This window comes from Podarcis cretensis (genome assembly GCF_951804945.1).
Source record: "Podarcis cretensis genome assembly, chromosome: 3".
NCBI classification, from domain to species: Eukaryota; Metazoa; Chordata; class Lepidosauria; order Squamata; family Lacertidae; genus Podarcis; species Podarcis cretensis.
In genome coordinates, this window is record NC_137172.1 from 12,817,552 (window position 1) to 12,840,074 (window position 22,523).

Genomic DNA, 22,523 nt, shown 5'->3' on the forward strand with positions numbered 1-22,523 from the left:
CATACACAGCCCAACAAGACAATGACAATAATCCACCAACAGCATACAAATCAATATGGCTACCCTGATCCAAAACACCCACCCACCCCACTCACACACGAAAACAAAGACCACCACAGCCAACCACAAATGAACAGCCACACCCTAGGCCAACCCCAAGCTCTCTCACCACCAAAGAAACACAAATGAACAGCACGAGCAACGCTGACACCAAACCCTACATGCATTAAGCAAAATAGAAACATCGCCACCCAACCCCCCCCATCTTCCACCCCTCCACCCCCCCTAATATCTCAACAAATGAAACCGATTTGTAAAAATGTTACATGGAAAAAATACGAGAGACATTACACAACAAGAAAATCTTTAATAATAATAATAAAAAGAATACACAGTGTGACCAAACCAAATCTACTAAGACAGCACAATTCACCCAACTGCAAATGCTTTTCTGCACCAAATATATCCTCTGAGAAGCCTCCTCTTGGAGGTGATTATATCTCGGGGGCCACCACGTCACAAAAGTCATGCAGACACACACAAAACCGCACAGTATCCATAATACAAGCAACCTCAAAACTCTCCAAGGGAGTCCGATAATCAGAAGTTTGGATACATGAAAGCAACCCTGTGTGTCTCACAACACCCCCTGATTGAAGCGGTCACTTCCAATTTGTTATTGGAAGTGCCGGGTGAAAACGAGGCTGAGGGCCCCTTCATCCCCCATCAGTCGTTGGTTTCCTCCAGGGTCAGACCTATCGTTGGACAGAATGAGGCAGCTGCCTCAGGCGACAGGGGATGAGTGTGCAGGTGCTGTCTAGGAAGTGCAGGCCAGATCAGGTAGTTCAGCCTGCTCTTCTTGGGTGCTGTTGAGGACATTGCCCTGCCACCAGGGTTGAGGCAGGATCTAATGACCACTCTAACTGCTGCTAACTGGCAGCCATAGAATTGTAGAATCGTACAGTTCCATCACTTAAACGTTCCATAAATAACAACACCCTAGTGGTCCCAGGCCCTAAGGAAGTTAGATTGGCTTCAACCAGAGCCAGGGCCTTTTCAACTCTGGCTCCGGCCTGGTGGAACGCTCTGCCTCATGAGACCAGGGCCCTACAGGATCTGATTTCTTTCCGCAGGGCCTGTAAGACAGAGTTGTTCTGCCTGGCCTTTGGCTTGGAGCCAATTTGACTCCCTCCCTCCCTCTCTTTCTTTTTTCTTTTCCTTCTCCTCCTGCGATGAGGCTACATTTTAATATTTTAATGTTCCATTATTTTAATGTTGTATTTTATTTTTGTTTTTAAGTTGTAATCATTCATCTTGTTTTTATTATTGCTTGTAAGCCACTCTGAGCCCGGCCTTGGCTGGGGAGGGCGGGGTATAAATAAAAACTTATTATTATTATTATTATTATTATTATTATTATTATTACCACATTATATTTTTTCCTAATCTGCAAATGTATGACAACATTTATCTTATTCATGCTCACAATACTGAAAGGCTGGTCTCTATTCATCCCGCCCACCACCAGGAAAATGAAGACCTTACACTTGCACTGAAGAAAGACGTTGTTTTTATTTTTATTTTACAGTTGACGGCAGTATAATAGAGCCAGTATTGCCAGCTGTACGTAGACCCATTTTCCTGATTTACGGTTGACTGTGGTAAACAGCCTTTGCAGGCATTTGCAGGTCTTCAAAACCCTGCATGACCTGTTTTGACCAAAGATGGTAACTATGAAACAACAGAAATGACTGTCCACACCAGGGGCAACAAAGGCTGTGCCACAACACTTTTTGCTATCTTAAAAAAATGTGGTTTGCTTCCCATGCAAAGATGGTTACCCTTAACTCAAATTTGGTGCTCTCATTGTGAGGGGTTGGAGATAGAATTGCTAGATTCTCCATGTGTCTGCAGTCGTACCTTGGTTGGCGAATGGAATCTGTTCCGGAAGTCCGTTTGACTTCCGAAAATGTTCAAAAACCAAGGCGCGGCTTCCGATTGGCTGCATGAGCTTCCTGCACCCAATCGGAAGCCGCAGAGGACGTTCAGCTTCCAAAGAACATTTGCAAACTGAAACACTCACTTCCGGGGTTGTGCCGTTCAGGAGCCAAAAGGTTCGAGTCGCAAGGTGTTCATCAACCAAGGTATGACTGTATTCCTGCCTTATATAAAATGTGTCCCTCTAGCTGCGGAAATGCTTTGCTTCTTTAGCTCTCCAGAACATGTTTCCATTGGATGTTTTCCAGGAAAAGCGAGATGGGAGATCTGACCATCGGGGCCTCCTTCCGCAGAAATTTCTCAGAGGGGGGAAAAAGCACTGGGAAATGTAGTTTGGGCACTGAGCCACCAGGAACCTTCTTGGGCGAGTTTGATTTAAGTCCATTTTATAGGAAACTTTATAGGAGACGTTGTAAGACCATGCTGAGTTAGACAAATACACCGTAGCTTGCAAGTTACAACTGGTAGGATTGCTGCAGTTTGTATCCATGCTACAGGTTCACCGTGGCAATATTAGGTAAGATATATGGGCACTTCAAGATTCTTAATTATTTTTTTTAAAATTGAAGGCTGCGATCCTGCTTACGCTTATCTGGAAGCAAGTGCTGTAGATGCATTAATGGGCCATAGGTCAGTGATAGGGCACATGCTTTGACATGCAGAAGATCCTCCTTTTACTCCCTGGCATCTCCTTTGACTCCAGAGAGGTGCTCCCAGCCAGAGTAGGAAATGCTGCCAGTCAGAGTAGGCCAAGGTGGAGAAATTGTTATTGTTGCTGTTTCCCCTTTCTACAAGGAGCACTCTCAAGGTGGCTATCATTAAACAGGAACAGAGTGGACGTATGGGGAAGCTGAATACAGCCTGTAAGATTTCATTCCTCTCTGTCTTCATGGTTTTCCTGATTCTAAATGTTTTCATACACAGGGCAAGTTCTTGCCCTGTCATTAAAAAAGCAAAAAAAAAAAAACCCCACCTCTAAACATAATCAGAGTGCAAAATTTAAATGTCACAGGAACCATCACCAGACTTCCTCCTTAAAAACTACAAAGACTAGTCCCAAGATAAGGGAAAGTGTTTGATGAATGGATACGTCTCAAATTCTGATTTCTGTGTGTGTGTGTGAGAGAGAGAGAGAGAGAGAATTTGTGACACTGTGAGCATGTGGGGTCACTCATGGGACTTCTGCTGGATTTTCCATAACCTCACTGAGACATTTTCCAAACACATCAGCAGGGGGGGAAGTGACTTTCTCAACTGGTTCCCAGAAGAAAATGGCCAACAGTCCCCTCGTCTACTGTTCCCGGAAATCAGGGTACAATGACCCGCACATCTGTGAAAATTCAGCTTCAGTGGCATGGATTTACATGGTGGATGGCTGGGATGATGCTGGGAAACATTTAAACCACAACCATGACCTCCTTCCCCTCAATATAATACTCATTCCTTTTTTTCTTTCAATGAGAAAATGCCACATGAATTGCTGTCGCCATTCAGCTATCAACGCTCCAAAACCATAAAGGTAAAGGTACCCCTGCCCGTACGGGCCAGTCTTGACAGACTCTGGGGTTGTGCGCCCATCTCACTTAAGAGGTCAGGGGCCAGCGCTGTCCGGAGACACTTCCGGGTCACGTGGCCAGCGTGGCATCACTGCTCTGGCCAGAGCCAGAGCCAGAGCCAGAGCCGCACACGGAAACGCCGTTTACCTTCCCGCTGGTAAGCGGTCCCTATTTATCTACTTGCACCCGGAGGTGCTTTCGAACTGCTAGGTTGGCAGGCGCTGGGACCGAGCAGCGGGAGCGCACCCCGCCGCAGGGATTCGAACCGCCGACCTTTCGATCGGCAAGCCCTAGGCGCTGAGGCTTTAACCCACAGCGCCACCTGCGTCCCTAAACCATAACCATAAATGACAAAACCAAAACCATAAATGACATCTATTTGAGTAAGCCATGCTCACCACAGTGGCTAAGGCTGCAAACCCTAATCCCAGCTACCTGGGAGTAAGCCCGATGGAATTCAGCAAGACTTGAATTCGGGGTAGGCATGGCTAGGATTGCAGACTAGGAAGCTTTGAATCTTGCTTCTGACATCAGCTGGCGTCTATCAGGTGTCACCCTTTGACAGCTCCTGAGGCTCAAGGACACTGGAGAGGTCACAGGATTTGACACCTCCCTTGGGCCTCCCACTCAAACATTCCCTCATCCATGGGATCATTTGGTGGCAGAAGATGAATCCACATCTAGTATACCATCTTTCATTTTGAATTTTCCCACAATGCCCTGTTGGCAATATGTTGGGGCATTATGGGTAAACAAAATGGCAGGTGGCTTTCAGTTGCTGCTTCCTTGCCTCACCTTCCTTGATGGTGAGTGGGTGGTGTTGATAAGCAAAATTGGGGGAGCCAGCAAGCAGTGATTTGGGAAGGGGGTGGCTGTAAGACGATAGAAAAGCTAATAGTTGAGATACCTGCATTGCAGGGAGTTGGACTAGAGAACCTTTGGGGTCTCTTCATACTCTACAATTCTATAATTTTATTATCTACCTTGCAGGGTTGTCATACAGATCACTGACATAGCATCTTTGAGGTGCTGTTGCTTTTTCAAATGTGCATCTTTTTTGCTACTTATCAAACGTTTTGCTTTGAAAGTTTCTAAATCGTGCCTTCGTCCCAAACATGGATTCCAGGACGGTATACACAAAGATTGCAAATATTAATACAATATTTAAAACGAACAATAAAAACAAAATTCACAAAGTCGTTTTCACTGTGTGTAGATGACTGAATTACTCTGCCAAAGTTTAAGTGTTATGTTTAAGGTTCAGGTCTGCATTAAGCAGCTACAAGGATAAAATGCAGGATAAAACATCATAGCAATACATGCACAACTCAAGCTCATGTCATGTCATGTCATGTCATGAAGGTACTGTTTATAACCTGCTAGCAAGACAGCAGGTTTGCATGGTCACCAAGTTGATAACTCCAGTAGCCACTGATGCACCCCAGGCAAGGCAAACCCCTTTGTGCCACCGTGACTGTTCAGTTCATTTACGTCATGCATTTAAAAACAACAACAAAAAACACCTTTATTCAATATTTCTTAGTTTACAAAAATATGTGCATTGTCTCTATTTACATGTGCATTTGAACCAAGCCATGAAGCTTTATCTGAACCCAGTTTAGGCATCAGGTAATGAGTTTTATGTTTGAATTCTCCACTGAACAAAAACTTGCATGCAGAAAACTCATGTGTAAAAGAGAAGGGTTCGGCCCAGCTTTCTCCCTGCGACTGTGCTAGGCTGTTTGTTTTTAACTGCAAGCCCAGAGAGGATTTCCCCTTGACACACACAAAAGCCACCATCATTACCAACAGGAACATGAAGTGGTACAGTCCAGGAAAATCTTTACCGCTTGCTCCAGCTTCACATTAAAATCTTTCTCTGCTTTGCAAGGACCAAGATCCCTTGCCTGCTTGCTTCTGCTAGCTGCCGCCCCTGCTGCCATCACCGCGCACTTGTTTCTCTCACCCTTGAGGCATCGGAGTGCATGCAAGTGTTTTTCTCGGCTGGTGATTTTGCACCTGGTTTCTTACTCAAAACGCCAATGGTCCCCCGTGACGCCGTCCCACTGATGCCATTTCTTAAAATAAATCCGCAAACAATCTATTGCCTAGGCCGCCTTTAAATCCGTGTGGCCCTCCGCCTGTGTGCATGCGTTGGTCACACCACACAGCGCACCGTTTGTGCTGAGAAGCTGCATCTAATTGAGACAAATAACACACAGGCTGGAAAAAACAGTGCTCTATACCAATCAATTTCCAATAGAGAAACCGTGACAGCTGCACTTAAAAGCCAAACTGGCCTTGCTGAGCCAGACAAAAGATCCGTCTAGAACAGCTCTCTGTGTCCAACAGAGCTCAGTCAAGGGCCACACAGCAGATCACAAGAGAGGGCATGATGGAGCTAGGTCACCTCTAGCTGTTTGACCCTGCTGCCTCTTAATCAATGATATACTGCCTTGGAACACGGAGGTTCCAGTCTTAGCTATCATAAAAGAACAGCAGCACTCACTTAAACCTCTAATCCTTTTAAAAAGTCGCCTCTTCTATGCATCTCCAAGCACCCTAAGAGGCTGCTCTCTGTTTTTTTTCCCATTTCCTGGCACATCCTGTCGATTCATTCAATATTTATGATGCAGAACAATCTTACCATAAGCCCACAGAGGCCTGAGTGGATAAGTCTGGAGAGGAAGAGGATCCCTATCGCATTTTAATGCAAGGGTAAACAATAAAATTGCAAGGGTTTTAAAAAGAAATTTGTCAGGAGAGCCGAAACAATAAAACGACAACATCCAGTTCGCTACATTCTGAAATTACATAAATGACAGGTGGAATAGCTCAGTCGGTAGAACACGGAACTCTCAATCTCAGGGTTGTGGGTTCAAGCCCCACGTTGGGCAAAAGATTCCTGCATTGCAGGGGTTGGACTAGATGACCCCCGCGGTCCCTTCCAAGTCTATGATTCTATGAAATGCAATTTGGATATCCAAAGAGCTGCGGTGAATTAGGAAGCTTCACTGCCATGGACAGACTACATGGCCTTAGGCACTTTCAGCTTCACTCCTTCCATCCACATTGTGGTGAATATTAGTAATTCTGACTTTTTTCCTTGGTGCTTGTAAGAATTACAAGATAAAGCACAAGAAGCACTTTGAATACTTCAACAGAGCTATGCAGATGTTGCACATTGCTACTCTACGGCAAGGCTTGCCCTGGATAAGGTTTGTCAAAGCTAATAAAAATAAAATGTAGCTGTCAGGGAGTCTGTCTGTCAGAGACCTGTCTGCTCTGCTTTAATCTCTCAAGTGTGCCTTCTTTTCTCGACAGTGTTGGCCCAGTTAGCATCCACGGTCTAAATTTGCAAGGAATACACAGAATCCGGTGAGTAATTAAGTGATGGTCCGGTGAGTAATTAAGTGATGGTTGTAATAATGTAGGATTTCTGTTCTCCATCCCCCAGCAAAGTCCATAAAACGATCGGAAAAAGCAATAAGAAACAGGACAAAGTAATTCTTCCAATGATCAGAAAAAAAATGGGTACAGCACTAACACCTTTAAACACAACTTGCTGATTTCTTCCTCTTCAAATAACGTACAGCACCACCAGACAGAAAAAATATATACCCTCGTAAAATGGAAATAAATGGCTATCCGGATGTAGTTTTCTCTGAGACGCAGCTATGAGCACGATCTATTTCAACGAATCCACACACCATCAGTTGCACCATTTTAATTTCGATAATTTTTGTGTGTGATGTCACCCGGAGTTTCATGTGAAAGGGCAACGGGCGAAACGACCGTTTCTCCAGAGCAAAAGGAGCGGTTAAGTGGAACCTGCTATCCTTTCCAATATGGAAGGGCACTTTCACCCACAACACCCAGCTTGGATTGACTTCCCCGCCTTGGGCTCCTTCCAGCGGCCTGCAGAACAGTCCGGATGCGAAGGAAAATGCCCAGCCATCGCCTCTCGCCATGCACAACACTCTCCCCCTAATGCAACCCCTCCCTTATGGCGCTACTTTTTGTAGTATCAGATTAATCTTCCACAGCTGCAGGCTGGACTCCCATCTGACCGCATTAGATCTGCAGGGCTGCAATCACATTACTCCCCTCTTCATTGCAAGAGATCGTGGGGCGGAGAATGGGGCAGCTGCTGGTGGAATAAGTGGAAATGCCAACAGTTCCTATAGAGATATCTGCATAATATGACAGCTGGGGTTGTGGGGTGGGGGGGCTGGCGGAGAGGATGGGTGGGAAAGGTTTCCAGTGACAAAGCAGTAGCGATCCTGTCCCTTTGGCATTAAGGGAAAGGGGGAGGGAAAACTGGACCTGGTTTTCTGCAGGGTGGGGCTGTGGTAATGCCCAAGGGAGGGAGGGAGGGAGGGAGGGAGAGATTTTCATGCAAAATGTGTCCCAGAGAAGGAGGGAGGGATTCAGATGCATTTTGCTGCATTTCTGGCCAGGCATCAAAAAAGAGAGAGAAATATTTGGGGGGGGGCGTTGGTGGAGAAGTGAAATAATTTAAGACACACGTCTGATCCAGATTCTTTTCCCCCAACCTTTGACGCACGCACACTCACGCTTTCGAAAATAATAAAGACCTCCCCAAGGGGGAAATCGCAATAGCGGCAGGTGAGGGCGGAGGTGGGGTCAGGTGGAGGTGGGGGGGGTGTCCTCACATCTAATATCGATAGGTAAATCAATGGGGAAAGCGACTTTTTAAATGCATATTATGATCAGGAAGAATAAGCCCCTCCCAATCCGCTTTCCACCTCTGTTCCCCAAATGGAGCCAGTTGAACAAACCTGTTGAAGTATGAAAAGGGGGGGTGGGGGAGAGAGAGGAAGCTTGCCTGACCCCCAGTCCCTCTCTTCCAAGTCACTGGGTGCAAAGAGGAGGAGGGAGACAATGAGGCAGACCAGGGAGCAACCGACCACGCCTGTTTTGCAACCCACGGACCGTTACGCGAACCAGCAAGCCGCCCAGGTCGCTCGCCTGGGATGCTGCGCCGCCGCGTCTCCTTTTATTGCGCTTGGTGTCACCCGCCTCGCCCGGACCTGGATCAACCTCTTACGGGCAATGCCAGACCCCGGTACCCACCGATCGTCCCGGGGAAACGGGGCGAGACAGCAAGCGGCGGCGGGGGGGGGGGCTAAGTTAGCCCTCGTCGCGATGCTGCTACTGCAGCGATGCTGGAAGCGTTTATTCGCAGGAGAGAGGCATCTACTCGCCCGCCGGGCACCGTGACCCTCGAGGGAGGGCGATCTCGTCCCTGCGGAAAGGGCTCCCCCATCACCCGCAGCCGCTGCAGCGCCACCGCGGCCCCTTTCCACGCAGCGCCACCAGCCCCACGACACCAGCCACCCAGGCAGAGATCGGCGACCGAGTGCCAACGTCTCTGCGATGCCCGGTGCCCCGATCCGCAAGGGGAAGGCAAGCCCCGCACCCCACCCCACCCCACCCCACCCAAATCTACGCATAACCCTCTCGCTCGGTTTAGCAAGCTGGAAGGAAATCGCCTACCTCTCCTGGCGAGGGTGGTGGTGCTGGTGGGGGGCCGGGGGGTGTCCGATCTCCTTCGCCCTTGTATGCAATGCGGCGCGCTCCCTCTCTCTCAGCAGTGGCGGCGGCGGCGGCGAAGTGCAGGAGGAGGAGGAGGTGGTGGGTGGGTGGCGATGATGATGATGGTGATGATGCAGCAGCAGCAAGAGGCAGCGAGAAGAAGCAGCAGCCTCTCTGGCTGGAGCTGGCAGAGAGAAGGAGGGAGGGGGGAAGGAGGGAGGGAGGGGGCAGGCTGAGAAAAGAGGAGATCCGAGCAGCAGGCAGCGGCTCCGCGGCAGAGGAGCGAGGAGGAGGAGGGGGGGGGGTTCAAGGGAGTGGACGGCAGGAATCCGCAGCCAGCCAGCCAGCCAGCCGGCCTGCCCGCCCCCTCCGATGCCCGCCCGCACAGCGACAGCTGCACTGATTGAGAGAGAGAGGAGAGGAGGGGAAAGGGGGCGGGGACAGAACGCTCGTACTCCTGCGCGTTCGCGCGCGCGCGCGCACACACATACAGACAGCCCCGCGAGCGCGCTTCACAATGGAGACGAGAGAGAGAGCGCGAGCGCGCGGCTGCCCAGCGAATGAGGGAGCGGGGAGGGATGAGGGCGCGCGGCGGGGGAAGGCGATGGCCGCGGAGTCACAGGGCTCTTTCCCCCGCTTTCCGCAGCGGACGAGGCTTCTACACGCGTAACGCGTAAGAGAAACGTGCGAGCCCAATGACTCGGGTCTCAGACGAGGGGGAGCGTGTGGAGGCGCGGTTTCTCGACCACCCTCGCCACGGTCCCGGAGGAGGGCTCCGCGCGCCCTTGAGCGCATCCTTGGCGCACCCTTCTGAGTGGGCCAGTCCGGTGTGGGGCAAGCTCTCGCGCCCGGCCTGGGATGTACCACTTCTTCACGTTTCAGGTGGTTGGGGGGGGGGCGCGCGCGAAGGTGGGGCTTCCTCGGCAGAACGGCCCTCCCCTGCGTGCCGGAGAGAAGGCGGGAGGCGCCTGCGTTTCATCCCTGCGCGCCCCGCGTCTAGGCGCTGCTTGGGATTGGTTCGTCTCTTTCGGCCGGGCTGCGTGGAGCTCGGGGGTGCCGCGGCCCAGTCACCGCTTGGCCACTTCGGAGAGGCCCAAGTCCTGATTTCCCATCAGCCCCTGTTTTTTGCCGCCCCCCCCCCCCCTCAGGCAGCCAAAGGGGCTGCAGTATGAAGCAGAATCCTTGGGCGAAGGAGGGAGAGGGGCTTCCTTAACCCTTTCATCGCTGGCATATTATTATTATTATTATTATTATTATTGCACTGTCTGTGTATTATTATTATTATTATTTATTAAATTCCTGTCATTCCTTCCAAGAGATTTCCTCTCAATCACAGAATGTACCCATATCAGTTCCTTTGCTGGACATATCAAATAACATTAAAATGTAATGGTCTGTTGTGAGTGGTTTTTAGTGGGGGAATGGCTCCAGGTTTGGGGTGAGCACGGGGGTTCCGTTTCCTATACAGCCACCTTGATTTTATTGTTACACACACAGAGAGAGAGAAAAGCTACATGCAATTCTGAAGACAGCATGCGATACTCATTTTGAGTAATAAGGAAGCCGCTTTCACTAGAATGTAGCTTTCCCTCTCTATCGCGGGTGGGATTTAGCTCCAAAATAATACGTCCCAACTGCTCTTGAGCTCACTTAAGGAAAAGGTGGTATATAAATGTCATTGTCGCTGGCATCCATCCATTCAGAGACAATGGAGTGCGCCTTCGGGGGTGAAGTCAAAAACTGCTGTGTTGGACGTCCCCAGGGTGCATGGAGATTCTGGGCTGCCCAGATGACAAGACCCCTTCTTTGCCTCACTGATATGGTCCAAAGGAAAGCAGAGCAATGCGTTTGGCACCAGCTTGGTTGCAGGAGTTGCTGGAAGGAAGCGTACAAGATGCCATCTAACGGCCTTAGGGACTTCACTCTGGATTTGTGTCGGGTTTACTCCTGAGCCTTTTCTTCTCCCAAAGATACGTGCAAGGCAGGTTTAGGATCATTGTTTTCCTTCTAGATGGGCTACCTTCCTAGGTTGACGAGTCCCACCTTCCCCTCACTTCCCTCTACGCCACGTGCTATAACCACATTTTCGGCTGCTGGATCCCCTGTTGGTCCTGTCTGCTCAATCTACCGGAGCCTGTCTTTGCATGCAGGAGAAGTCCCTAACTCACTGAAGATTCAAGACCCATCAGATACCCACACATGCTTTATTCCAACAGTCGAAGCTCTTTCCCAAGGTGTGACTGCTGTCACATGCTGGTAGCTTCTAGAAGCCACATCTGAGAGCTGAATACAGGGTCAAAGGTGGACAAACTACCCCAGAAAGGTGCATGATGTGCCACCCACCAGAGATACCGTATTTTTCGCCCCATAGGACGCACTTTTCCCCCTCCAAAAATGAAGGGGAAATGTGTGTGCGTCCTATGGGGCGAATGCAGGCTTTCGCTGAAGCCTGGAGAGCGAGAGGGGTCGGTGCGCACTGACCCCTCTCGCTCTCCAGGCTTCAGGAGAGCCGCAGCGCCAGCCCCACAAGGTCGGGGGACAGCAGTGAGGCGGAACACCGCCATCCCGCTGTCTCCCGATGTGGTTTGGAGGCTGACGGCGGGGAGACGCGTGCGTCTCCCCGCCGCCAGCCCCGCAAGCTCCAGGGACAGCGGGGAGGCGCAGCGCGTCTTCCCGCTGTCCCCGGACCTGGTCTGCAGGCGGGCGGCGGGGAGAAGAGCGCTTCTCCCCGCTGCCTGCCCCACAAGCTCCGGGGACAGCTGGCAGGCGCAGCGCGTCTTCCCGCTGTCCCCAGATCTGGTCTGCAGGCGGGCGGCGGGGAAAAGAGCGCTTCTCCCCGCTGCTGGCCCCACAAGCGCCTGGGGGGGAAATCATTTTTTTTTCTTTATTTCCCCCCAAAAAAACTTGGTGCGTCCTATGGGCCGGTGCGTCCTATGGGGCGAAAAATACGGTACTACCCCCCCAACAGCCCATTCATTTTAATAAAAAGGATGTAAACAAACGCGCATATGGATCTGTCAGCCCTAGACACATCAGAAGCAACATGCAAAAACGGAATTAAGAGCCAATTTTAATAACCACTTCCGAATCCGTATTCCACTTCCTTTGATGTTGGAGCAGAGTACCTGTGTGCTTACAAGTGATGAGAGAAGTTGTTGACTAGGTTCCTCACAGCACCTTGGGGGAGCTTTTATGAGTCACCGTTGCTAACAAGCGGTGTGAGCCTCCCACAAGGCTCCCTCAGCGAACTGCTTATCTATACCATCCTCATCCCCTCAAGATTTCAGGGCATTTCTCAGCTATGCTTGAGAGATTTGTACCTCTGTTCAGGCCCCTTTGCCCTGACAAGAGCTGTAATTAGTTGTGCACTGAGTCAAACGCTTGGAGCTTCTTTTCTTTTTAGAGGAGCTCTTTGGGAGCCTTATCAAAGCAGAAGATGTGCAGAAGCGTCCATAGTTCAGTGGTTCAGCACAGGTATCCAATTTTGTTGTTTAGTCATTTATTTGTGTCTGACTCTTCATGACCCCATGGACCAGAGCACGCCAGGCACTCCTTCCACTGCCTCCCGGAGTTTGGTCAGACTCATGTTAGTAGCTTCGAGAACACTGTCCAACCATCTCATCCTCTTTCGACCCCTTCTCCTTGTGCCCTCCATCTTTCCCAACATCAGGGTCTTTTCCAGGGAGTCTTCTCTTCTCATGAGGTGGCCAAAGTATTGGAGCCTCAGCTTCAGGATCTGTCCTTCCAGTGAGCACTCAGGGCTGAATTCCTTCAGAATGGAGAGGTTTGATCTTCTTGCAGTCCATGGGACTCTCAAGAGTCTCCTCCAGAACGATAATTCAAAAGCATCAATTCTTCGGCGATCAGCCTTCTTTATGGTCCAGCTCTCACTTCCATACATCACTAATGGGTATCCAATACTGGCGGGGAAAACTGGGACATTCCAGGATCCAATTGGAAGCTGGGGTGGCTTTCGTAATTCCGGGACTGTCCCTAGACTATTTGGACACTTGGAGGGTTTGTGTCATCCACTACTGCAGGTATCTTCTGTGTGTTAATCACAACCGCTACTTTTTGCAAATTGCTGTTTTACTTGGGTGTGGTAACCGTTGCATTTCCTTTTGAAACTTCTTGAAGCAGGCACTGTTCTTAGAGCAAACTAACAGCATATGTTTCCCTGTGTATTAAGATAACACTGGGCTGTATACTAACCCTGTACAATGATTAGTTCCAAATCCAGCCAGAATCCTTTGTGGTAAATGCAACGACGCTGAAGTTTTAGTGTAATAAAACACATAAGGCTGCTACTCAATTCTGCAGACAGTAGACTTTTTACTGGCCTCATTTATTCAGATGGGTGGTAAAAGTATTGGTTGGCTCTCATGGATAATTAAGGTTTGAGGGAAAAGAGACAGGGAAACAGAGCATGTTGCCTTTCAGGAATTTTTTCAGCCATCAAATTTTTTAGTCATGTTCATTTCCCCCTAAATGCAAATTCTTTGAGTATGTGATGTGCGAGGTGGGCATTTAAATTTTTGTAACTACACTCGTACTTTGGTTCTCAAATTTAATCCATTCGACTCCCAAAACGGTTCGAAAACCAAGGCACGGCTTCCGATTGGCTACAGGAGCTTCGGACATTCGGCTTCCCAAAAAAGTTCACAAACCAGAACACTCACTTCTGGGTTTGTGACGTTCGAGAGCCGATTTGTTTGATTACTAAGGCGTTCGACTACCAAGGTACCATTGGAGTCTCTAGAAATTCGAAAGATTAAAATGTGCCCTTTGAGTGACTGATCAACAACATTTTGGGCAAGAGGCCTAATAATATCCTGGGTCTCCTGAACATACTACCTCCCCACAGGAGCAAATTTGTGGGCAGTTTAAAAAGAGGCGGCTCCTTCCAATATGTAATTCTGCCATTTCTCAATGAGCTGTAGCTGGCATCTATCTGTCTCAGGAGACAATGGCATTCCTTCCAACATTTATCCATTGAAAATAGGGGCACCCTATTCAACAACAACAACATTTTATATTTATACCCTGCATCTTACTGCGTTGCCCCACCCACTCTGGGCTGCTTCCAACATATATAAAAAAATAAGAAAACATAAAATGTCCAAAAGCTTCCCCATACAGGGCTGCCTTCATATGTCTTCTAGAGGTTGTAAAGTTACTTATCTCCTTGGTTCAGGGGTTGCATAACTCCATACCCTCCAACATCAAACATTGCTCCAGTGAAAACAGGTATGACCTAAGGAAAAGCGGGACATTCCAGGATCAAAGAAGAAACCAGGACGGCTTCTGTAAATCCGGGACTGTCCCTGGAAAATAGGGACACTTGCAATGGAGAAGTGTGTTTTTAGGGGTGAAAGTGCATGCTACAGAATGTGATGGACGAGGGGAGAGGATGATCAACAGCCCAGATCTGGGAAGCGATGGTGTGCAGCACCAACAATTCCCATGACCTTGGTAAGGTCAAGCTGGGCCTTCTGGGTTGCATCTTTCAGAAAGGCTTTTGGCAGTTGAAACCAGCAAAAGACGCCCAGCGAATATTTGGCAGTTCTGCTTCAGCAGTATTATAAACATCTCCACGAGAACATGGAAGCACACAATGGCTGGGCTTACCCTAGAGGAAATGGTACTTCATCAGGGCGTAACTTGTTTAAATAATCTCTTAATTAAAAGGGTGGGGGGGAATCTGGATGGACGCTGAATGTCTTTTTAGAGTAGGAAAAATAATGGAATGGTCAGCTCCAAGTCTTCACGATATGCTGAGTGGCCCTACATGACTTGTTTTGTTAGGCAAAACAAGAGGGTCAAAGAGGGAGAACATCACTCTTCCAAAAAAAATGGAGTTTGTACCTTTTTGTGAAGAGCTACTGCCTGCTTCTATTACATCTATATCAGATAGGCGATAGGTAGATGGATAGATGATAGATAGATAGATAGATAGATAGATAGATAGATAGATAGATAGATGATAGATAGATAGATGATAGATAGATAGATAGAGATAGATAGATAGAGATAGTTGATAGATAGATAGATAGATAGATAGATGATAGATAGATAGATAGATAGATAGATAGATAGATAGATAGAGATAGATAGATAGAGATAGTAGATAGATAGATAGATAGATAGATAGATAGATAGATAGATAGAGATAGATAGATAGATAGATAGATAGGTAGACAGATGATAGATCTCCAGACTGAGAGAGCGCCCAGGTACTGTAGTATAATAACCACATCAAACAGTCATGCCTTCACCCAAAGAATCCTGGGAAATTTAGCTTGCCAAGGGTGATTAGAATCATTAGGAGACCCCTATTCTCCTCATGCGGGTGGCGCTGTGGGTTAAACCACAGAGCCTAGGACTTGCCGATCGATGGGGTGAGCTCCCGTTGCTCGGTCCCAGCTCCTGCCAACCTAGCAGTTCGAAAGCACGTCAAAGTGCAAGTAGATAAAAAGGTACCGCTCTGGCAGGAAGGTAAACGGCGTTTCTGTGTGCTGCTCTGGTTCGCCAGAAGTGGCTTAGTCATGCTGGACACATGACCCGGAAGCTGTACGCCGGCTTCCTTAGCCAATAAAGCGAGATGAGCGCTGTAACCCCAGAGTCGGCCACGACTGGACCTAATGGTCAGGGGTCCCTTTACCGTTACCTATTCCCCTCACCAGAGCTACAGTTGTCAGAGTAGTTTAACAACCAATCCCTCTTCCCAGGGAACTTTGGGAATTGTAACTCTTCAAGGGGAATAGCGTTCTCTCAGCACCCCTTAACAAACTGCCATTCCCAAAATTCTCGGAGTGGGGGAGCCATGTTCAAAGTGGTATAATACTGCTTTAAATCTGCAGTGCATGTGGGGCTCACTTCTGTGGACTAGCCTTGAGAGAGACAGGTCATCTCTTTTCAGGGCTTCTGTTCTCACTTGGCGGGGAAGGTGAAAAAAGAGGATTCCATCAGGAGTTAAGTGTGGGATTAATGCAATCAACCAGTAGATTAATCAATTAAAGTCTGGCTTTTTTTAAACCTTGCTGTTGAATATTAATTGATAAGGGTAGATTTTAACCCATGTGGCTGAGTTTATACTGGTTTGCTTCTGAGGCCAGCATGTTACAGCAATAGGGAATAAAATATTAAAGATAGCCTTCCTTCTGACAAGTAATGTTAGCAGTAGCCTATTAAATTGTAAGTGGTTTTTATTATTTTCTTCAGTACGTTACATGCACCGTCCGTGAGTTAGGGACTCTGCACGTGAAGACAGGCTCTCATGGATTGAGAGAATGAGACCAATACAGTGGTACTTCGGGTTACAGACACTTCAGGTTACAGACGCTTCAGGTTACAGACTCTGCTAACCCATAAATAGTACCTCAGGTTAAGAACTTTGCTTCAGGATGAGAACAGAAATCGTGCAGCGGCGGCGCAGCAGCAGTGGGAAGCCCCATTAGCTAAAGTGGTACCTCAGGTTAAGAACAGTTTCAGGTTAAGAAAAGACCTCCAGAACGAATTAAGTTCTTAACCAGAGGTACCACTGTAGCAGGTCCAACTGTCGAGAAGGTGATTTCTTCACATGCTGTAGAGGAAATGAGGGGCAGATGGGGGTCATCAACCCGGGAAGGCAGCCTATCTAAGAGAAGGAAAACTCTGATCCTAAACCTCTGATGCCTTGTGGGAAATATTCAGGAGAAGACAAGGAATATAAGCTATAAAAATCCAGAGTGGAGTCCCTAAAATGGTTGGATGGCACCTTGTACGCCTCCTTCCGATAACTCCTGCAGCGAAGTTGGTGCCAAATCTACTTTCCTTTGGACCACACCAGTGAGATCGAGAGAGGGATATTGTCGTCAAGGCAGTTATCTTTACACAAGGGCCAACATTGATACCGAAATCGAGCATCGCCTGAGCTCTCCGTGTGCAGCTTTCACCCAGTTGAAGTGCAGAGTTTTTGAGCACCAGGATGTTCACAGGGAAACCAAAAGGCTTGTTTAACACTCTTTATTATATATACTGTATAGTGAATCAACACAGATGCCTGCCTTTTTTTACTCTCCTCGAAACCGTGCCAATGGTGGCTGTTGGAATAAGCTCCCACATTTCAGAATCTTGAATTCTTGTTTAATAGTCCAATGTTTGTTGACTCACCATCTTAGTCAAGATGGCTTTGCAAATGCCTCACATATTCCCCAGCTTGCAGGAATGAAAGATGGCAAAGTTTTGTATGAAGAACTTAAATCAGATTTTTAAAACATGACAAGTCAAGCTAACTTCTGATGGTCGATCTACAATGAAGGTTTATGTTGCATGTATAAACCATATAACCCAGAGAGCATACACTGGAGGTGACATCTGAGGTGGTTGGAATACTTTCACAGGAAAATAATGTATGTTCATTTTAAATACATTTCCCATGGGAAGAAGTTTATTTCCATTGCAAACATAAAACCAGCTTTGTTTTGGCTAAAGCTCCATTGCAGAAGAACCCTTATTGTACGGGGCTTGGGTGTTTGGATGTAACTTTGATCTAAATTCATGCAGTCATAAAACTAAAAGAGATGTGTTTATTAGTGCTTAGTTATGCCAAAACTTTCCCTGCTATGCTCTCAGAGTTGAAAAGGTCCTTCAGTATCTTCTGATTTCTGCTGGCTCCATTATATCAGTCAGAATTGGTTGCTCACTACCTTGTCTGGAACCTGAAGAAACCAAACCAGATATATATCCGAGAACCAGAAAATGCATGGAGGGAATTTCACTGAGTCTTGGAAAAGGCTCAGATCGAGCTAGACAGCAGTAGCTCCTGATGGCTGGCATCATTTCACTCCCAGTACATTTCTGAGCACAAGTCAAAGTGTTGGTGTTGACCTTTAAAGCCCTAAACAGCCTCGGCCCAGTAGACCTGAAGGAGCGTCTCCACCCCCATCGTTCTGCCTGGACACTGAGGTCCAGCTCCGAGGGCCCTCTGGCAGTTCCCTCACTGCGAGAAGCAAAGCTACAGGGAACCAGGCAGAGGGCCTTCTTGTTAGTGGCACCCGCCCTGTGGAATGCCCTCCCATCAGATGTCAAAGAGATAAACAACTACCTGACGTTTAGAAGACATCTGAAGGGAAGTTTTAAATGTGTGACATTTTAATGTATTTTTAATCTTGGTTGGAAGTAGCCCAGAGTGGCTGGGGAGACCCAGCCAGATGGGCGGGGTACAAATAATAAATTATTATTATTTCACATGAGAGCTGTGCCTTGTTGAACAGGCACCTGACAAAGTCAAATATTTTGGATGAATCCTTTCCTGATTTCTTGGGAAAGGCATCCTGTTTGATTTCTGCCTGTCTTGCAGCTGTTACAGAGGCTGGATGACTCCACATTGCAAATACAGTGGTACCTCAGGTTACATACGCTTCAGGTTACAGACGCTTCAGGTTACAGCCTCTGTTAACCCAGAAATAGTACTTCAGGTTAAGAACTTTGCTTCAGGATGAGAGCAGAAATCGTGCTTTGGTGGCACAGCGGCAGCAGGAGGCCCCATTAGCTAAAGTGGTGCTTCAGGTTAAGAACAGTTTCAGGTTAAGAACGGACCTTCAGAATGAATTAAGTAATTAACCTGAGGTAGCACTGTAGCAATCACAGCAACACATAGTGGCATACATTCCCCGCTCCTCTCATTTCACTAGTGAGTGCTTAACTGTTCTTTAACAAAAATTCAACAATTGCAACAGCTTTTAAAGCATTTCAGCAGTATAACCAATTGCATAATTCCCTGTAATGTTCCCATAGTTATTATTTCTTTTGCTTTTTCATGGTGCGCTGCCTGCCCCAATAACTGTATCAAGTTGAGATAATCTTAAGCGTCCCACATTTGTGAAATCTATGGAGACGCGATTATTTTTGACGGGCAAAAGTCCTGACAGACAGTTTGATTCTTCCTCTAGACAGATGTAAATAAATAACCCTTGCCCTTATGCTCCAGTGTGTCCACTGTTTTCATGTCTCACGATAACGACAACTACAAAAACAAAAGGAACATTTCTGAAAGCCCTAGATCAGCCTTCGCCAACTTGATACGTCCCAAATGCTTTGGACTACAACTGCCATCAGCTCCAACTAGTTGCAGTCCAAAACATTTCTAGGGCACCAGGTGTCCAAATGCTGTGATTGCCATCTTTTTATAATGTATTTTTTCCTTGATTTTCATCCTGTCTGCATAGGCAGAACCAGAGGGCAAATGAGTGGGATAACGGTAACTGTTAAGTTGTGGTTGAACATATCAGATGACACAACAATTCTTCAAACAGCTCTTGTTTATTCACAGGCCAGAACAGAACTGAACTGAAGGGTTCAGTCAGCCTGCTTATATAGAGCTCCAGTATAACGTAACTGTAACCATTTTCTAAAACTATCCAATCACTGAACGTCACTTTTGATCCCTTATTTGCATAACTATCTACAGTATCCCCCTGCTGGCCCAGGGTGAGAACTTCAGTACATAACAGTAACCTCTGCCCCCACAATGATGGACCCTATGTGATTACTCAAAGGAAAGTCACAAATTATAAAATATACCCTAAACATGCTTGTCATCCTTGGGCTGAAGGTTCTCTGCCCCCAGTTTAAGTGTGTGGCTGTGAGAAATTGTTTCCCCAACAGCAGTGATATTACAGACAAATTTACTTAAAACAGGAAAACCTTTCAGCCTTCCAAGAGGATTTTCTACACGTAATATGGTTTGCATTTCAGCGTTCTGTAGGAACAGCTAAACAATCTGAAACCCTCTTTCACAGAGAGCTTGTGATAATATGGAAATTATCTCTGGAAGGACGCAGGGCAAGACTATATTTGTGCAGTTGGAAGCCATGTGTTTGATTTCAAGTCAGTGGTGGCACCGGGGGGGAAAAAATAGCGATGAGAGCAGGGGAGACTTTGTGGCTTATGTTTGATGAACTAAAACCAGTTGCTGTAGGTCTGAAAAGCAAGAGGGGGTTAATAGCAATCATAGGATTAAAAAGTGCACTCTGTGTCCATATGGTGTTTTTCCACAATTTCGGTACATGCACATTATGGAAGAGGGCTTCCAGGCTCATGTCCTGTTTCTGAGCTTCCCAGAGACATCTAATTGATTATACAATGGAATTTATCCCCTGGCAGTTACCTGAGTGGCTTACATTTGGATACGATTTTCACCTGGCATTTACATGTCCATCCTCCCACCATTATATGACTTTGATTGTGATTCATTTTTACTTGTTTTGTTGTAGTGATTTATAATAATAATAATAATAATAATAATAATAATAATAATAATAATAATAATTTATTTATATCCCGCCCATCTGGCTGGGCTTCCCCAGCCACTCTGGGTGGCTTCCAACAAAATATTAAAATACAGTAATGCATCAAACATTAAAACCTTCCCTAAACACGGCTGCCTTCAGATGTCTTCTAAAAGTCTGGTAGCTGTTGTTTTCTTTGACATCTGGTGTGAGGGTGTTCCACAGGGCGGGTGCCACTACCAAGAAGGCCCTCTGCCTGGTTCCCCGTAACTTGACTTTTCGCAGTGAGGGAACCGCCAGAAGGCCCTCGGAGCTGGACCCCAGTGTCCAGGCAGAACGAAGGTGGTTTTACTTACGATTTTACAATTGTTTTGCTGACGATTTGTGGATTGTTCCCTATCATATTTACACTGCAGTTGTGAAGTTCTATTGTGCTATTGAAATTTATTGTTCGTAAGCCACTTTGTGACTCGTACAAGTGAAAAGCGGCATAGAAATATGTAAAACAAATGAAAGGAAAGGAAACTATTTGCCGTCCCAAGCAAACCTGCCTCTGTAGAAACTGTTTCATGTTAAAAAAAAGTCTGCATCAAAAAAGAAAAGAAAAGAAAAAGGACAAAAGGACAAAGGCATCTATAAAAATCTGGTAGCCGCACTTAGAAGATGGAGCAGATATCATTTTCAGATTTCCCGAGGATAGAGAAGCTCTGGATTTAGCAGAGACAAAGTTTGGGGCCGCAGCTATTTACAGTGAATGTTGTATGGATGACGGAGGGTTAAAGGAAACATGTAGGGTTACATATTAAACATTAGACTGAAGTATGGCTGAACCCTTAGTTATCCTCTTCTTGAATATGGGCTTCCTTTGGTTTAGGCATCAGAATTTTTTGCTTCTTAGCTTACCACTGCTTGTAAAAAGGTAAAGGTAAAGGACCCCTGACAGTTAAGTCCAGTCGCGAATGACTCTGGGGTTGCGGCGCTCATCTCTCTTTACTGGCCAAGGGAGCCGACGTTTGTCCGCAGACAGTTTTTCCGGGTCATGTGGCCAGCATGACTAAGCCGGTTCTGGTGAAACCAGAGCAGCGCACGGAAACACCATTTACCTTCCCGCCGGAGCGGTACCTATTTATCTACTTGCACTTTGACGTGCTTTCAAACTGCTAGGTGGGCAGGAGCTGGGACCGAACAACAGGAGCTCCCCCCGTTGCGGGGATTCGAACCACCAACCTTCTGATCGGCCGCCCTAGGCTTTGTGGTTTAGACCGCAGCGCCATCCACGTCCCTTCACCACTGCTTGTACTGTAAACCTAATACTGAAAACTGCCCTGTTCTTACCAAGCGATTACCCAGCCCCTGCCTATCTTCCAGCAACCACGTGCCATGTTATTTTTAATTTGCAGCTGAAAGGGTATGCTGGGGAGGATGGTGGAGACAGGAAATAATCTTGCAAATAAACAAAAGATACATAACAGGGCGGATTCCTAGCCTGCTGTAAATGAAAACTTTCCTTTCGGAAAGAACAGAGTTATATTTAAATTCTGATTCTTTCCGCAGGAGAAAAACGGGAGAGGTGTGTCCGTCAGTCCGCTGCGTTTCAAAATTCCATTTGGACAAAGAGCTCAGTCAGGAGGACCAGACAAAAGAGTTCTGCCCTGGGCTTCAACTCCCTCTGCTCCAGTGAAAAAAATATTTTATATTTCAAAAGCTAGAAGATCAGAGAAATACACGCAGGCCACACCACCAACAGATCAGATAAGCTCCTTGGCCAGGTGTATTATAAACATCATTTCAAAAATCTGAGGAGTGTAGCTTTTGTGTTTGTTTGGTTTGAATCTGAATACTGAAAGAATAAGCTTTCCCAAAATGGCCCAAGTAGTTAAGACTCTGTTATATAACAGGCAGAAATGATGCTTTGGGGAAGGGCTGTAGCTCAGGGTGTGAGAGAATCTCCTCTGCATTCCAGGTTCCAGCTGTGGCATCTTTGCATAGGGGCATAAGAGCCAAATCCTAAGGGCTGTGGGGGGCTTTGGCCCCTCCCCCACAATAAAATACTTGAGGGGGCCAGGCCCCTGAAAAGTTGATGGGCATTCCCATCACATCCCTTGGGGAGACAGGTGAACTAATACCAGTGTACTGGAAG

General features: G+C 47.1%; 1 protein-coding gene across 2 annotated transcripts in view; it reads right to left on the minus strand.

Moving 5' to 3' along the window:
• The window catches only part of SPTBN1 (spectrin beta, non-erythrocytic 1), a 243,782-nt gene extending 234,506 nt beyond the window's left edge, over window positions 1-9,276 (minus strand). The window contains exon 1 of one of the 2 annotated variants that reach the window (XM_079968376.1): window positions 9,075-9,276. The gene's annotated coding sequence lies outside the window, so the exon portion shown is untranslated. The remainder of the gene's footprint in view (window positions 1-9,074) is intronic. The other variant, XM_079968374.1, reaches the window with a different exon arrangement.
• Between the last annotated feature and the right edge of the window lie 13,247 nt (window positions 9,277-22,523).